Source organism: Bos grunniens, chromosome 14, assembly GCF_055505025.1.
Source record: "Bos grunniens cultivar Pamir isolate PY7600 chromosome 14, Bosgru_T2T1.0, whole genome shotgun sequence".
NCBI classification, from domain to species: Eukaryota; Metazoa; Chordata; class Mammalia; order Artiodactyla; family Bovidae; genus Bos; species Bos grunniens.
In genome coordinates, this window is record NC_141178.1 from 20,112,187 (window position 1) to 20,126,928 (window position 14,742).

General features: G+C 41.5%; 1 protein-coding gene across 1 annotated transcript in view; it reads right to left on the bottom strand.

Moving 5' to 3' along the window:
• NCALD (neurocalcin delta) overlaps window positions 1-14,742 on the bottom strand; it is a 539,433-nt gene that overhangs the window by 491,323 nt on the left and 33,368 nt on the right. The window contains exon 3 of the mRNA XM_086336203.1: window positions 8,672-8,856. The gene's annotated coding sequence lies outside the window, so the exon portion shown is untranslated. The remainder of the gene's footprint in view (window positions 1-8,671; window positions 8,857-14,742) is intronic.

The following is a 14,742-nucleotide window of genomic DNA, read 5'->3' on the forward strand; positions in this document are numbered from 1 at the left end:
GGTTCTTCTGCCTTTTGTAAATTCAGCTTGAATATCTCGAAGTTCTTGGTTCACGTACTGTTGAAGACTGGCTTGGAGAATTTTGAGCATTACTTTGCTAGCGTGTGAGATGAGTGCAATTGTGTGGTAGTTCGAACATTCCTTGGCATTGCCTTTCTTTGGGATTGGAATGAAAACTGACCTTTTCCAGTCCTGTGGCCACTGCTGAGTTTTCCAAATTTGCTGGCATATTGAGTGCAGCACTTTCACAGCACCATCTTTTAGGATTTGTTCATAGTGATGCTTCCTAAGGCCTACTTGACTTCTCATTCCAGGGTATCTGACTCTATGTGGGTGATCACACCATCATGGTTATCTTGGTCATGAAGATCTTTTTTGTACAGTTCTTCTGTGTATTCTTGCCACCTCTTCTTAATATCTTCTGCTTCTGTTAGGTCCATACCATTTCTGTCCTTTATTGTGCCCATCGTTGCATGACATGTTCCCTTGGTATCTCTTAATTTTCTTGAAGAGATCTCTAGTCTTTCCCATTCTATTGTTTTCCTCTATTTCTTTGCACTGATCACTGAGGAAGGCTTTCTTATTTTTTCTTGTTATTCTTTGGAACTCTGCATTCAAATGGGTATGTATTTCCTTTTTTCCTTTGCCTTTAGCTTCTCTTCTTTTCTCAGCTATTTGTAAGGCCTCCTCAGACAACCACTTTGCCTTTTTGCCTTCCTTTTTCTTGGGGATGGTCTTGATCACTGCCTCCTTTACAAGTCTCGAACCTCCCAGAGGTTACCCTCAGTTTCTGTCCACATGGGCCTCTTCAATATGGCAGCTTGCTCATCAAAGCCAGCAAATCCACTAGCATCTAGAAGTCATGACAAGCTACAATCTAATCACAGAAGTGATATGCCATCACTTTTGCTGTATTCTTTTGGTTAGAAGCAAGCAACTAGTTCTAGCCCACACTCAAGGGGAGAGGATTATATAAGGATATGAATACTAGAAGGTGGGGGACCACCGAGGGCCATCTTAGAAGTCAGCCTACCGTATTTGGACTGCACATATGTGAGATAAAATCTATAAGGCCTTGCAGAGACTGAATATTAAAGGGCTGAAAACTGGGAAAGCTAGAATGGAGAGACCTCACTGATAGCCAGAAAAGCCCCAAGTATTAGGAAATTAAACAATGCACTTAATAGCCCAAGAGAAAAAAAAATCACAAGTAAAATTAGAAAATATTTTGAACAGAATGCTAATGAAAATACAACATATAAAAATTTGTTGGACCTAAAGATTGTCATACAGAGTGAAGTAAGTCAGAAAGAGAAAGCCAAATATTGTATATTAATGTATATATGTGGAATCTAGAAAAATGGTGTGTGTGTGTGTGTGTGTGTATGTGCACTCAGTCACTTTAGTCTTTGTGACCCCATGGCCTGTAGCTTTCCAAGCTCCTCTGTCCATGAGATTTTCCTGGCATGAATACTGGAGTGGGTTGCCATGCCCTCCTTCAGAGGATCTTCCCAACCCAAGGATTGAACCTGTGTCTCCTGCCTTGGCAGGTGGATTCTTTACCACTGAGCCACCAGGGAAGCCTGAAATGGTATAAATGATTTTATTTGCAAAACAGAAATAGAGACACAGAAGTAGAGAACAAAGATATGGACACCAAGCGTGGAAAGGGAGGTTGGGGTGGGATGAATTGAGAGACTGGGATCGACATGTATATGTCAGATAACTAATGAGAACCTACTGTATAGCTCAGGGAACTCTACTCAGTGCTCTGCTGCTGCCGCCAAGTCGCTTCAGTCGTGTCCGACTCTGTGCGACCCCGTGGACTGCAGCCTACCAGGCTTCTCTGTCCATGGGATTCTCCAGGCAAGAACACTGGAGTGGGTTGCCATTTCCTTCTCCAACTCAGTGCTCTATGGTCACCTAAATGGAAGGAAATGCAAACAAGAGAGGTTACGTGTCTATGTATAACTGGTTCACTTTGCTGTATACACTAGAAATTAACACAGCCTTGTAAGGCTACTATACTTCAATAAAAATTAATATGAAAAAATATATAAAATAAAACTCTGTTGGCTGAAACTAAAGCCTTAATTAAAAGAAATGTTATAACCTAAATGTTTATATGAGAGAATAAGAAAGATTTAAAACGTGATGAAACTTGACACCTAAAGACAATAGAAAAAGATACTCAAGTTAAGCCTAAAATAAGTGGGAAGACAAATATGATAAAGCTATAACAGAAATCAATGAAATAGAAAGACAATAGAGAAAATTAACAAAATCAAAAATTGAGTTTTTTGAAGAGATCACAGCTAATGACTCTCTAGGAAACCTTATCAAGAGAAAAATAGAGAAAACACAAATTACCAATATCAGAACTGGAAGAGTGACTAGCACTACAAAAAAACACAGTATTGAAAATATAACAAGGGAATAATATAAAGTTTATGCCAATAAATTCAATAAGAAATGAAATGGAGAAATTTCTTGAAAAACCTGAACTTACCAAGTGATGGAATTGGTACATGTACGAAGCTTTCTTGCCCCCTGTTTGCCACAAGATCTTAAACAGCAGAAGGAAAGTTATAAGAAATGCTAAAGGAAATGCTTTGGAATAAAAGGAAATGACACCATATGGTAACTCAGATCTACAAGAAACAATGAAGAACACCGAAAATGGTAGTATATGGATGAATAGTAAAACTGTGTGTTTTTCTTTCTCTTAATTTGTATAAAAGTCATATTTGACTATTTAAAGCAAAAATTATAAAAGTATTGTTAGGTTTAAAATATATATAGATATCACATCATTCCATTTACAAGAAATGTTCAGAATAGGAAAATCTATAGAGATAAGAAGTAGGTGAGTGATTGCCAGAGGCTGAAGAAGAGGGGAAAGGAGAGAGGCTCCTAGGGGGTTTCTTTTTGGAGTGATGGAATGTTCTAGAATCAAATAGTGGTGATGGTTGTACAACTTTTTGAATATAGGTTTTAAAACACTTAATTACATAGATTAAAGGGATAAATTTTGTGGTATGTGAACTGTATCTCAAAAAATGTATACAGATGTAATATATTTATGGTACAAAGAGCAAAAAGAAAGGGAGAAATGCAATTATATTATTGCAAGATTTGTACATCATGAAGTAATTCAATAGAAAGTCTAAGAAGGTCATGATAATTAAAGATGCACAGTGTAATTACCTAGAGCAACCAAAAATAAATAAATCAATAAACAAAAAGAACACAGGACAGTGGTCCATGAGAAAAGAAAATCTAACAACTGGGCCCTATACCTACCCCAGCTTTTTGCCTAGAGGCATAGGGAAGATCTCCTGGAGAAGAAAATGTCAACCTACTCCAGTATTCTTCCCTGGGAAACTGTGGACAGAGGAACCTGGCAGGCTACAGTCTACAGGGTCACGAAAGAGTCAGACAGAGCTTGGCAACTAAACAGCAGCAATTTCACAGTCACTGGTACAGCTAGGGGAGTCAAACAGAACCTATGGCCTCAGTGAAACAGATATGGAGTTGGAGTCTGGGGAGACCAAGGCAGGTAGGAGTTGTGGGCCTGGGATCTGCCCTGGAGGGAGCAATGCAAGAAGACTTGGTGATTTGCTCATGGTCTGCTTGAGTCTTTGATGAGTGCTGGGTTTGGCATGCATAGAGTAGAATTTCACAGAGAGGCAAAGGATGACCAGAGAGTTGCAAACATAAAGTTCCCCCAATATAGCCAATATTTTGTAATAACTGCAAATGGAATATAATCTTTCAAAATTGTATGGTTAATTAATTTAATTTCCCAGAGTTCACATCTAGTTGACAGACAAGAGATCTGACCAGCCACGGTGTAAGGTCCTCAGTGATCACCCAGAAAATCCTTAAATATGATCTCAATTACAGTGTCTTGCTTGGTGGGTAAAACCTAAACATCTAGCAAAAGAATTAATCCCAGTGTAAACTGTTTTCACCTCAGGAAACTAGATCTTTCTTCTCTTCTAATATATAGACACTCTCACACATTACTGGTGGGAGTGCAAAATGTTACAGCTGCTTTAGAAGACAGGCTGGTGGTTTCTTACAAGATCAAATATATTCTTACCATACAGTCTGGCAATCATAACCTTTGGTATTTACCCAGAGGAATGAAAACTTAGGTCTACATAAAAACCAACACATAGATATTTATAACAGTTTTATTCATAATGCCAAAACTTGGAAGCAACCAAGATGTCCCTCAGTAAGTGAATGGATAAATAAACTGTGGTACATTCAGGACAATAGAATATTAATCAGTACTAAAAAGAAATGCGCTATCAAGCCATGAGAAGACACGGAAATACCTTAATCATATTACTAAGCAAGAGAAGCCAATCTGAAAAGGTTACATACATACTAGCCATAGGACATTCTGGAAAAAGCAAAACTATAGAAACAGTAACAAGATCAGTGGTTGCCAGCGGCTGGTGAGGATGGCAGAGATGAATAGGCAGAGAGCAGAGATGACACCACCCTGATGACAGAAAGAAAAGAAGAACTAAAGAGCCTCTTGATGAAAGTGAAAGAGGAGAGTGAAAAAGTTGGCTTAAAACTCAACATTCTGAAAACTAAGATCATGGCATCTGGTCCCATCACTTCATGGCAAATAGATGGGGAAACAGTGGAAACAGTGGCTGACTTTATTTTGGGGGACTCCAAAATCACTGCAGATGGTGACTGCAGCCAAGCAATGAAAAGACACTTGCTCCTTGGAAGAAAAGCTATGACCAACCTGCTGCTACTGCTGCTGCTAAGTTGCTCCAGTCATGTCCAACTCTGTGCGACCCCATAGATGACAGCCCACCAGGCTCCGCCATCTCTGGGATTCTCCAGACAAGAACACTGGAGTGGTTTGCCATTTCCTTCTCCAATGCATGAAGGTAAAAAGTGAAAGAAGTCGCTCAGTTGTGCCCAACTCTTCGCGACCCCATGGACCGCAGCCTACCTACGCAGCATATTAAAAAGCAGAGACATTGCTTTGCCAACAGAGGTCCGTCTAGTCAAGGCTATGGTTTTTCCTGTGGTCATGTATGGATGTGAGAGTTGGACTGTGAAGCTGAGCACCGAAACATTGATGCTTTTGAACTGTGGTATTGGAGAAAACTCTTGAGAGTCCCATGGCCTGCAAGGAGATCCAACCAGTCCATCCTAAAGGAAATCAGTCCTGAATATTCATTGGAAGGACTGATGTTGAAGCTGAAACTCCAATACTTTGGCCACCTGATGTGAAGAACTGACTCACTGGAAAAGACCCTAACTCTGGGAAAGATTGAAGACGGGGACGAGAAAGGGACGACAGAGGATGGGACGGTTGGATGGCATTACTGACTCGATGGACGTGAGTTTGAACAAGCTCTGGGAGTTGGTGATGGACAGGGAGGCCTGGCGTGCTGCAGTCCATGGGGTCGCAAAGAGTGGTACACGACTGAGTGACTGAACTGAACTGTACAGTGTCTTTGCAGCATGTACAGGATTTGATAAGTCAGAAAGGAAAGTGATCAACCCAACAAATGAAATAAACTATATGCAGAAAAAAGTAGAAATGGGAACTAGTAGCATGTCGTTTCTGAAGCAAGGCAAATAAATCATTCTGTCCCCCTGAGTGTGACTCTGGGCAGACACAATGGGATAATGATCCCACAGGTGGGATGATCAGGACCAGACTATAAAGGATTGGTGGATTGGACTTACTCTGGGAGGCAGAACAAAACCATGAGAAAGATTCTGGCAGGGAAATGACAAGATGAAAGGCAAAAATATTTTTGGAAGATAAATCCAGCCACAGTATGGGTTTAACCTCCAGGGCATGAGTGCACAGCTGCCTAGGGTTTAGCAGGTTGAGAACAGCAGAAAACAACTAGAGTTATTGTTATTTCCCACTTAAGGGAAAAATGAAGGTAGCAGAGCTTGGCAGGGAGGCCTGAGGCAGAGGCCCTGAGCTAGAGGAGGAGGAGGTAAGAACGGAGGCAGGAGGGGAGTCCAAGGGGAAGAGGAAAGGAGGGTGGCTTTCTCATCCCAAGCCACTGGATTGGAAACCTGGCCACATTTCCAATTCATCTGAGAACTCTAAAAGGACAGATCCTGGGACTTCCCTAGGGGTCCAGTGGGTGACCCTCTTGACCAATACAAGGGGCCCACATTCGATCCCTGGTCAGGGACCCAGATCCCACAGGGTTCAACTAAGAGTTCACATGCCACAACTAAAAAAAATCCCATGGCCACAACTAAGACCCAGTACAGTCAGATAAATAAATAAATAAAAACACAGAATTTCTCTTCCTGTCTTAAATCTTCTCAGTCGGAAGTGGAGAGAGGGAGAGGCAGTAAAAATATAGATATTTATACCATTTCCACCACTAGCCATCATCTCCCACCAAAAATATGAAAGGCCTGGGCTGGTCTCCACATCTCCATCCCTGCTCACCTTCCCACGGTGTCTAGGGTCTTCCACTGGATAATCCGAGTGATCCTTTAAGAACCAAAGTCAGATCTTATCACTCATCTGCTCAAAGCTTTCCATGCCTTCCTATTTCACCCAATGTAAAACCCTAAACGCTTTCAGTGGCCTCCAATCCACAGCCAGCCTCCCACTCCCTCTTCTCATTTACTAAGTCTCCCTCTATCCTAACTTGCTCCTCTTTAGTTGCTGGCCTCACTGCTGTTTCTTAAAGAAGAAGAAGAAGGGGGAAAGAAAGTGTTCTCCTACCTCAGGACCTTTGCACGTGCTTTTCTTTCAGCATGTTCATGCATGCTCAGCTACTTCAGTCATGCCTGACTCTTTGCAACCCTATGGACTATAGCCCACCAGGCTCTTCTGTCCATGGGGTTTCCCAGGCAAGAATACTGGAGTCAATTGCCATTTCCTCCTCCAGGGGATGTTTCTGACCCAGAGATTGAACCTGAGTCTCCTGCATCTCCTGCATTATAGCCAGAGTCTTTACCCCTGAGCCACCAGGGAAGCTCCATTCTTTCTGCATAATGGTTCTTAGTTCAGATATCTCCCCTCCCAGATATCCATATGCCTTCTCCTCTCCCTTTCTTAATCTTCTGTTCATATGTCACCTTATCAGAGAAGTCTCCTGGAATCATTTGTCCAAAACAACATCCCATTCTGTCCATGACCCTCCCTCTGCTTTATTTCTCTTCATAGCACTTGTGATCATCTGACATATTATCTATTTATGTGTTTATCACTTGCCTCCCCACACTCAATGTAATCTCCACATAAGCCAAACTTCGTTTTGTGAACTGCTGCATTCCATGTCTAGGTACATGTTAGAGACATAATAAATATTTTTGAATGGATAAAATTGTTTACATGCTCCCCCAAGTGAGTCTTATGCAGCCAGCCTGATGTGCAAGTACTGGTGTAGCTAATATAAGGTAAATTCTCAAATATTAAAATGAGGATTTGGTACAGTGTTTCTCTCAGCACTGCTTTCGTTGATATCTAGGGGACAGACATTACCCAAGTCTTGTCTTTTAAAACTATGCCTCCCCTTCCTGTGGAGTCAGGCATCAGCTTTGGGTGCATCATGGAGCAGAACTTCTGTTCATTTTGTTCCCTGTCTTGTTCTCCAAGGCAACCACATCTTCTGTTCTCATCTGGTTGGGAACAAGACAGCATCCCTGCAGACTCGGTGAAGGGAGATGGGCCAGCTTATCACAGGGGTCACAGACAGCTTGAAGAATTCAGAGCTGCTGGGTGCTACTTACTTTGATTGTGAAATCTGTCTCTTTTGATTTTTAATTATCTAATTTCATAGCCTTAGAACTTAAATGACATATCAGGAGTAACACAACAAGAATAAAATCACACTGAATATCAGTTAAAGGTACAACCAGATTAATAATACTTTCTATGTAACTAGGAGCTTCCCAGGGGGCACTAGTGGTAAAGAATCTGCCTGCCAATTCAGGAGATGTAAGAGACATCCCTGGGTCAGGAAGATCCCCTGGAGCAGCAAATGGCAACCCGCTCCAGTATTCTTGCCTGAAGAATCCCATGCACAGAGGAGCCTGGTGGGCTATAGTCCATGGGTCACATAGAGTTGGACATGATTGACCATCTGAGCACACAGAGCATGTAACCAGAGCCTTCTTGTTCACAAAAGGTTTCCACATATCTTATTCCACCTTGACTCTTGCAACAGTCCTGTGATGGAGAAAGTACCAGCATCAAGGCTCCCATTTTGTAGATAAGGAAACTGGGGGTCATAAAAGTTGCTTGCCTTCCTCATTAAAAATAAGCCAAAGACCCTGGAAATTCCCTGGCAGTCCAGTGGTTAGGACTCTGCGCTTTCACTGCTAAGGGCCTGGGTTCTGTCTTTGGTCAGGGAATTAAGAAACCACAAGCCATGCAGCAAAAATAAATAAATAAATAAAAAGTAAGCCAAAGACCTTAACAAACACTTCATCAAAGATATATAGATGGCAAACAGCTGGCATCAGTGGTAAAGAATCTGCCTGCCAATGCAGGAGATGCAAGAGACTTGGGTTGGATCCCTGGCTCAGGAAGATCCCATGGGGAAGGAAATGGCAACTCACTCCAATATTCTTGCCTGGAAAATTCCATGGACAGAGGAGGCTGGTGGGCTACAGTCACTGCCCTACAGGAATGAGTCCTAACCTGCTCTTTGAGGTTCATCCTTGCAGCTTCACATCACTCAGCCTGTGCTGCATCCCCACCACGATGTCACCAGACTTCTCTATGCCTTCTTACATAGCGCTCTTTCGGCATGAGATGCTCTTAACTGTCTTCTCCATCTGGCAGACTTGTACTCACGTGGACCAGGAGGTATAGTTTAGGTTGTGCTGTAGAAACAAGCAATAAACTGAGTGTCATAAAACTACATTCAATCTCGGTGACATCACACTACATGCTGATGATGAGTCAGCTGGGGGTTCTACTCCGATTTCTCCTTACTCCAACACTCAGGCTTATAGAGCAGCCCTCATTTGGAGTGTTGTCAGTCACTGCAAAAAAAAAAAAAAAAGCGATGAATTGTGCATTGATTTTTAAAGCTTCCTTTCAGAACTAACACACATCAATTCCAATCACTTTCATTGACCAAAGCAAGTGCAGGCACAGAGTCAGCACATATTGAATTTGATTAGGTTTGGGATTAGGTTAGGAGAGTGCAATGGAGGAAGACAGCCAAGGGAGGAGTGTTTGAGATGATGGACTTTGGTGTCTCACCTGGATAAGGAAAAAAGCTCATGATGAGTTGTTTGACAGTGGTGGGGGCCAGTGGACTGGGGACCTCCATAAGGCTGAAGATGAACGGTCTTGGGAGGAACCTCATGTTTATAAGGAAGGATACATGTAAACAGGCTTGGCAGGTGGACACAATTCAAACCACGACTACTATTTTCCTAGTACATACATATATATGTATATACATATATATGTATATTTAATTTTTCCCAATTAGAGTGTAAGCTGCACAAGAGCAAGGACTTTGTCTTACTCATCATTATTTCCATGATGTCTAGAACAGAGCCCAGCACAGAGTAGATGCTCAGTAAAAAGCTGATAATGAGTAAGTGAATAAATTAATGAGCAGTAGGTGTCTTCTACATCTATAGCACTCCTGAGAAAAGCTGATAAATGACCTCATCACCCTGGCATGATAGATAGACTCCAGAGATGATATTACTAGTTCTCCCCTCCTTGTGCCTTTCTCCCCTTGACTAGTAGAGTTTATTTTTCCTTCTTTCAACTCTAAGAACAACCTAGGACTGCTCTGATGAGCAGAACACAGTAGAACTACATTCTGGGACCACTCAGCCCAGGCCTTAAGACTAGAAGCTTCTATCCCTGACTTAGAATTCAGTTGTCATATTGTATAGATAAGCCACGTGGAAAAACTATATGAAGGAGAACCAGGTCCTCTGACAACTACAACTGACAGCCAGCACCAACTACCAGCCATATAAATGAACCTTCTTAGACATACCAGCCCAGTCTAGCCCAGTAACACCCCAGGGAAGAAAGCAACCTCTCAGCTAAGACCAATAAACCATCACCTTCACACACAAAAGTCTTGAACCACTAAGTTTGGGGTGATGTGTTGATTTGTTACACAGTGATGGATAACTGAAACAGCAATTGGTACCCAGTAACGCCACCTGGAAAATCCCATGGACGGAGGAGCCTGGTAGGCTGCACTCCATGGGGTCGCTAGGAGTCGGACACGACTGAGCGACTTCTCTTTCACTTTTCACTTTCATGCATTGGAGAAGGAAATGGCAACCCACTCCAGTGTTCTTGCCTGGAGAGTCCCAGGGACGGGGGTGCCTGGTGGGCTGCCGTCTGTGGGGTTGCACAGAGTCGGACACGACTGAAGCAACTGAGCAGCAACAGCAGCAGCAATGCCGACAAAGGTCCGGATAGTCAAAGCTGTGGTTCTTCCAGTAGTCATGGATGGATGTGAGAATTGGATCATAAAGAAGGCTGAATACCAAAGAATTGATGCTTTCGAACTGTGATGTTGGAGAAGACTCTTGAGAGTCCCCTGTCCTGCAAGATAAACCAGTCAATCCTGAAGGAAATCAATCGTGAATATTCACTGGGGGGACTGATGTTGAGGCTGAAGCTCCAGTACTTTGGCCACCTGCTGTGAAGAACTTACTCATTAGAAAAAACCTTGAGGCTGGGAAAGATTGAAGGCAGGGGGAGAAGGGGACAACAGAGGACAAGAAGGGTTGGATGGCATCCCAACTCAATGGACATGTGTTTGAGCAAGCTCCGGAAGTTGGTGAAGGACAGGGAAACCTGGCGCACTGCAGTCCATGGGGTTGCAAAGAGTCGGACATGCCTGAGCATCTGAACAACAACAATGAAATACTGCTCTAAGAAAGATCTAGAACATGTAATACTGGTTTCAGTGGATAGAGGCCTGAAGACTTTTTTAAAAGGAGTATTAGTGAAGGCTGACGGAGCAGTGAGATCACTACTGATTGCTAGAGGGAGGGGGATGCCATGTATATACCAAAAGAAATTTTATTGAAACTGTTGCCTGTGGTAACATCACAAATAGAAAGGATGCCTCATGAACTTGTGGAGCTGACTAAGGAGATCTCCAGGAAAAATATAGGAAATATCAATTGGCCTCTTTTAGCTTCCTATGCTATGATAAAATACAAGAAGAAAGGAATGAGTGAAATAAAGAATCATTTGAGCAGAACTTAGAGGAAATATAGATGGTCCAGGGAAATCTCGGCAGCAAAATGAAATCAAAGTAAGAGACAGCCTTAAGGTAAAGATCAGATCTAGGATGCTGCCAGGAAAACACAGCTGCAGTGCAAAATTCAGATCAAAGGTGCAGCTCCAAGATCTTTTGCAAAGACCTTAGAAAAGATTTAAATTGTGACCAAGAGGCCCTTAGGCCAGACAAAAATACTTCTAAAAATCTTAAGGGCATGACTTGTAGACCCCCAACAACAGAGCTTCTAAAAAGGTTAAGGTTGTTTTTCCTCAGCACCTCAAATCAACTTTGATGCCATTGTATATCAAGTAAACTGGCAAAAATAAATAATAACATTAACAATCAAAGTGGATGTGGCTTCAGGGAAACATAGTGTTGATAATGGGTTGTAAAACAGTTTCAATCTTTTTAAATAGCAGTCTGGCAACAGGTAACAAAATGTTCATGTCATTTTTCCAAATATTTTATCTTTAGAAATATTGACCTAAGGAAATGACCCCCAAGAGATAATCTTAAAAGCCATTGGTCTAAACAATCCTTCACAGTCACATTATTTATAATAGAAAGAAACTGGAAACAGCCCAAATGGCCAAAAATAGAGATATGGATGAGCAAACTGTGGCATATTTACACGATGGATGGCTCTATAATCATTAAAAAGACAGGTTTATGGATTGTGTTGATTCAAGGTTATGTGGGCTTGAAATATTATTAATAACAAGCAAAGTACAAAATGGTAAGTGCAAAGCTATTTTAACTCCATAAAAATAAGTATTGTCTATTTTTAATAAAATATGTAACAATTTAACAATTTAAGGTTTAGTTTGTTTTAAACTTAAAGTGCTTGATACCCTAGCTTGAAAGGGGAAAGAGCATACTTTTGGTAATTACTAGGAAAAAAATTAAGGGAAGTTCAGTTCAGTTCAGTTCAGTCACTCATTCGTGTCTGACTGCTTGCGACCCCAGGCACTGCAGCACGCCAGGCCTCCCTGTCCGTCACCAAATCCTGGAGTCCACCCAAACCCATGTCCATTGAGTCGGTGATGCCATCCAACCATCTCATCCTCTGTCGTCCCCTTCTCCTCCTGCCCTCAATCTTTCCCAGCATCAGGGTCTTTTCAAATGAGTCAGTTCTTTGCATCAGGTGGCCAAAATATTGGAGTTTCAGCTTCAACATCAGTCCTTCCAATGAACACCCAGGACTGATCTCCTTTAGGATGGACTGGTTGGATCTCCTTGCAGTCCAAGGGACTCTCAAGAGTCTTCTCCAACACCACAGTTCAAAAGCATCAATTCTTCGGCACTCAGCTTTCCTCACCGTCCAACTCTCACATCCATTCATGACCACTGGAAAAACCATAGCCTTGACTAGACAGACCTTTTCTGACAAAGTAATGTCTCTGCTTTTTAATATGCTATCTATATTGGTCATAACTTTCCTTTCAAGGAGTAAACATCTTTTAATTTCATGGCTGCAATCACCATCTGCAGCAATCTTGGAGCCCAGAAAATAAAGTCAGCCACTGTTTCCACTGTTTCCCCATCTATTTGCCATGAAGTGATGGGACTGGATGCCATGATCTTAGTTTTCTGTTTGTTTTTTTTTAATTTTATTTTATTTTTAAACTTTATAATATTGTATTAGTTTTGCCAAATATCGAAATGAATCCACCACAGGTATACATGTGTTCCCCATCCTGAACCCTCCTCCCTCCTCCCTCTCCATACCCTCCTTCTGGGTTGTCCCAGTGCACCAGCCCCAAGCATCCAGTATCTTGCACTGAACCTGGACTGGCGACTCATTTCTTACATGATATTATACATGCTTCAATGCCATTCTCCCAAATCTCCCCACCCTCTCCCTCTCCCACAGAGACCATAAGACTGATCTATACATCACTGTCTCTTTTGCTGTCTCGTACACAGGGTTATTGTTACCATCTTTCTAAATTCCATATATATGTGTTAGTATACTGTATTGGTGTTTTTCTGGCTTACTTCACTCTGTATAATAGGCTCCAGTTTCATCCACCTCATTAGAACTGATTCAAATGAATTCTTTTTAATGGCTGAGTGATACTCCATTGTGTATATGTACCACTGCTTTCTTATCCATTCATCTGCTGATGGACATCTAGGTTGCTTCCGTGTCCTGGCTATTATAAACAGTGCTGCGATGAACATTGGGGTACACGTGTCTCTTTCCCTTCTGGTTTCCTCAGTGTGTATGCCCAGCAGTGGGATTGCTGGATCATAAGGCAGTTCTATTTCCAGTTTTTTAAGGAATCTCCACACTGTTCTCCATAGTGGCTATACTAGTTTGCATTCCCACCAACAGTGTAAGAGGGTTCCCTTTCCTCCACACCCTCTCCAGCATTTATTGCTTGTAGACTTTTGGATCGCAGCCATTCTGACTGGTGTGAAATGGTACCTCATAGTGGTCTTGATTTGCATTTCTCTGATAATGACTGATGTTGAGCATCTTTTCATGTGTTTGTTAGCCATCTGTATGTCTTCTTTGGAGAAATGTCTATTTAGTTCTTTGGCCCATTTTTTGATTGGGTCATTTATTTTTCTGGAGTTGAGCTGTAGGAGTTGCTTGTATATTTTTGAGATTAGTTGTCTGTCAGTTGCTTCATTTGCTATTATTTTCTCCCATTCTGAAGGCTGCCTTTTCACCTTGCTAATAGTTTCCTTTGTTGTGCAGAAGCTTTTAAGTTTAATTAGGTCCCATTTGTTTATTTTTGCTTTTATTTCCAATATTCTGGGAGGTGGGTCATAGAGGATCCTGCTGTGATGTATGTCGGAGAGTGTTTTACCTATGTTCTCCTCTAGGAGTTTTATAGTTTCTGGTCTTACTTTTAGGTCTTTAATCCATTTTGAGTTTATTTTTGTGTATGGTGTTAGAAAGTGTTCTAGTTTCATTCTTTTACAAGTGGTTGACCAGATTTCCCAGCACCACTTGTTAAAGAGATTGTCTTTAATCCATTGTATACTCTTTCCTCCTTTGTCAAAGACAAGGTGTCCATATGTGTGTGGATTTATCTCTGGACTTTCTATTTTGTTCCATTGATCTATATTTCTGTCTTTGTGCCAGTACCATACTGTCTTGATAAGTGTGGCTTTGTAGTAGAGCCTGAAGTCAGGCAGGTTGATTCCTCCAGTTCCATTCTTCTTTCTCAAGATAGCTTTGGCTATTCGAGGTTTTTTGTATTTCCATACAAATTGTGAAATTATTTGTTCTAGCTCTGTGAAGAATACCATTGGTAGCTTGATAGGGATTGCATTGAATCTATAAATTGCTTTGGGTAGTATACTCATTTTCACTATATTGATTCTTCCAATCCATGAACATGGTATATTTCTCCATCTATTAGTGTCCTCTTTGATTTCTTTCACCAGTGTTTTATAGTTTTCTATATATATAGGTCTTTAGTTTCTTTAGGTAGATATATTCCTAAGTATTTTATTTTTTCCATTGCAATGGTGA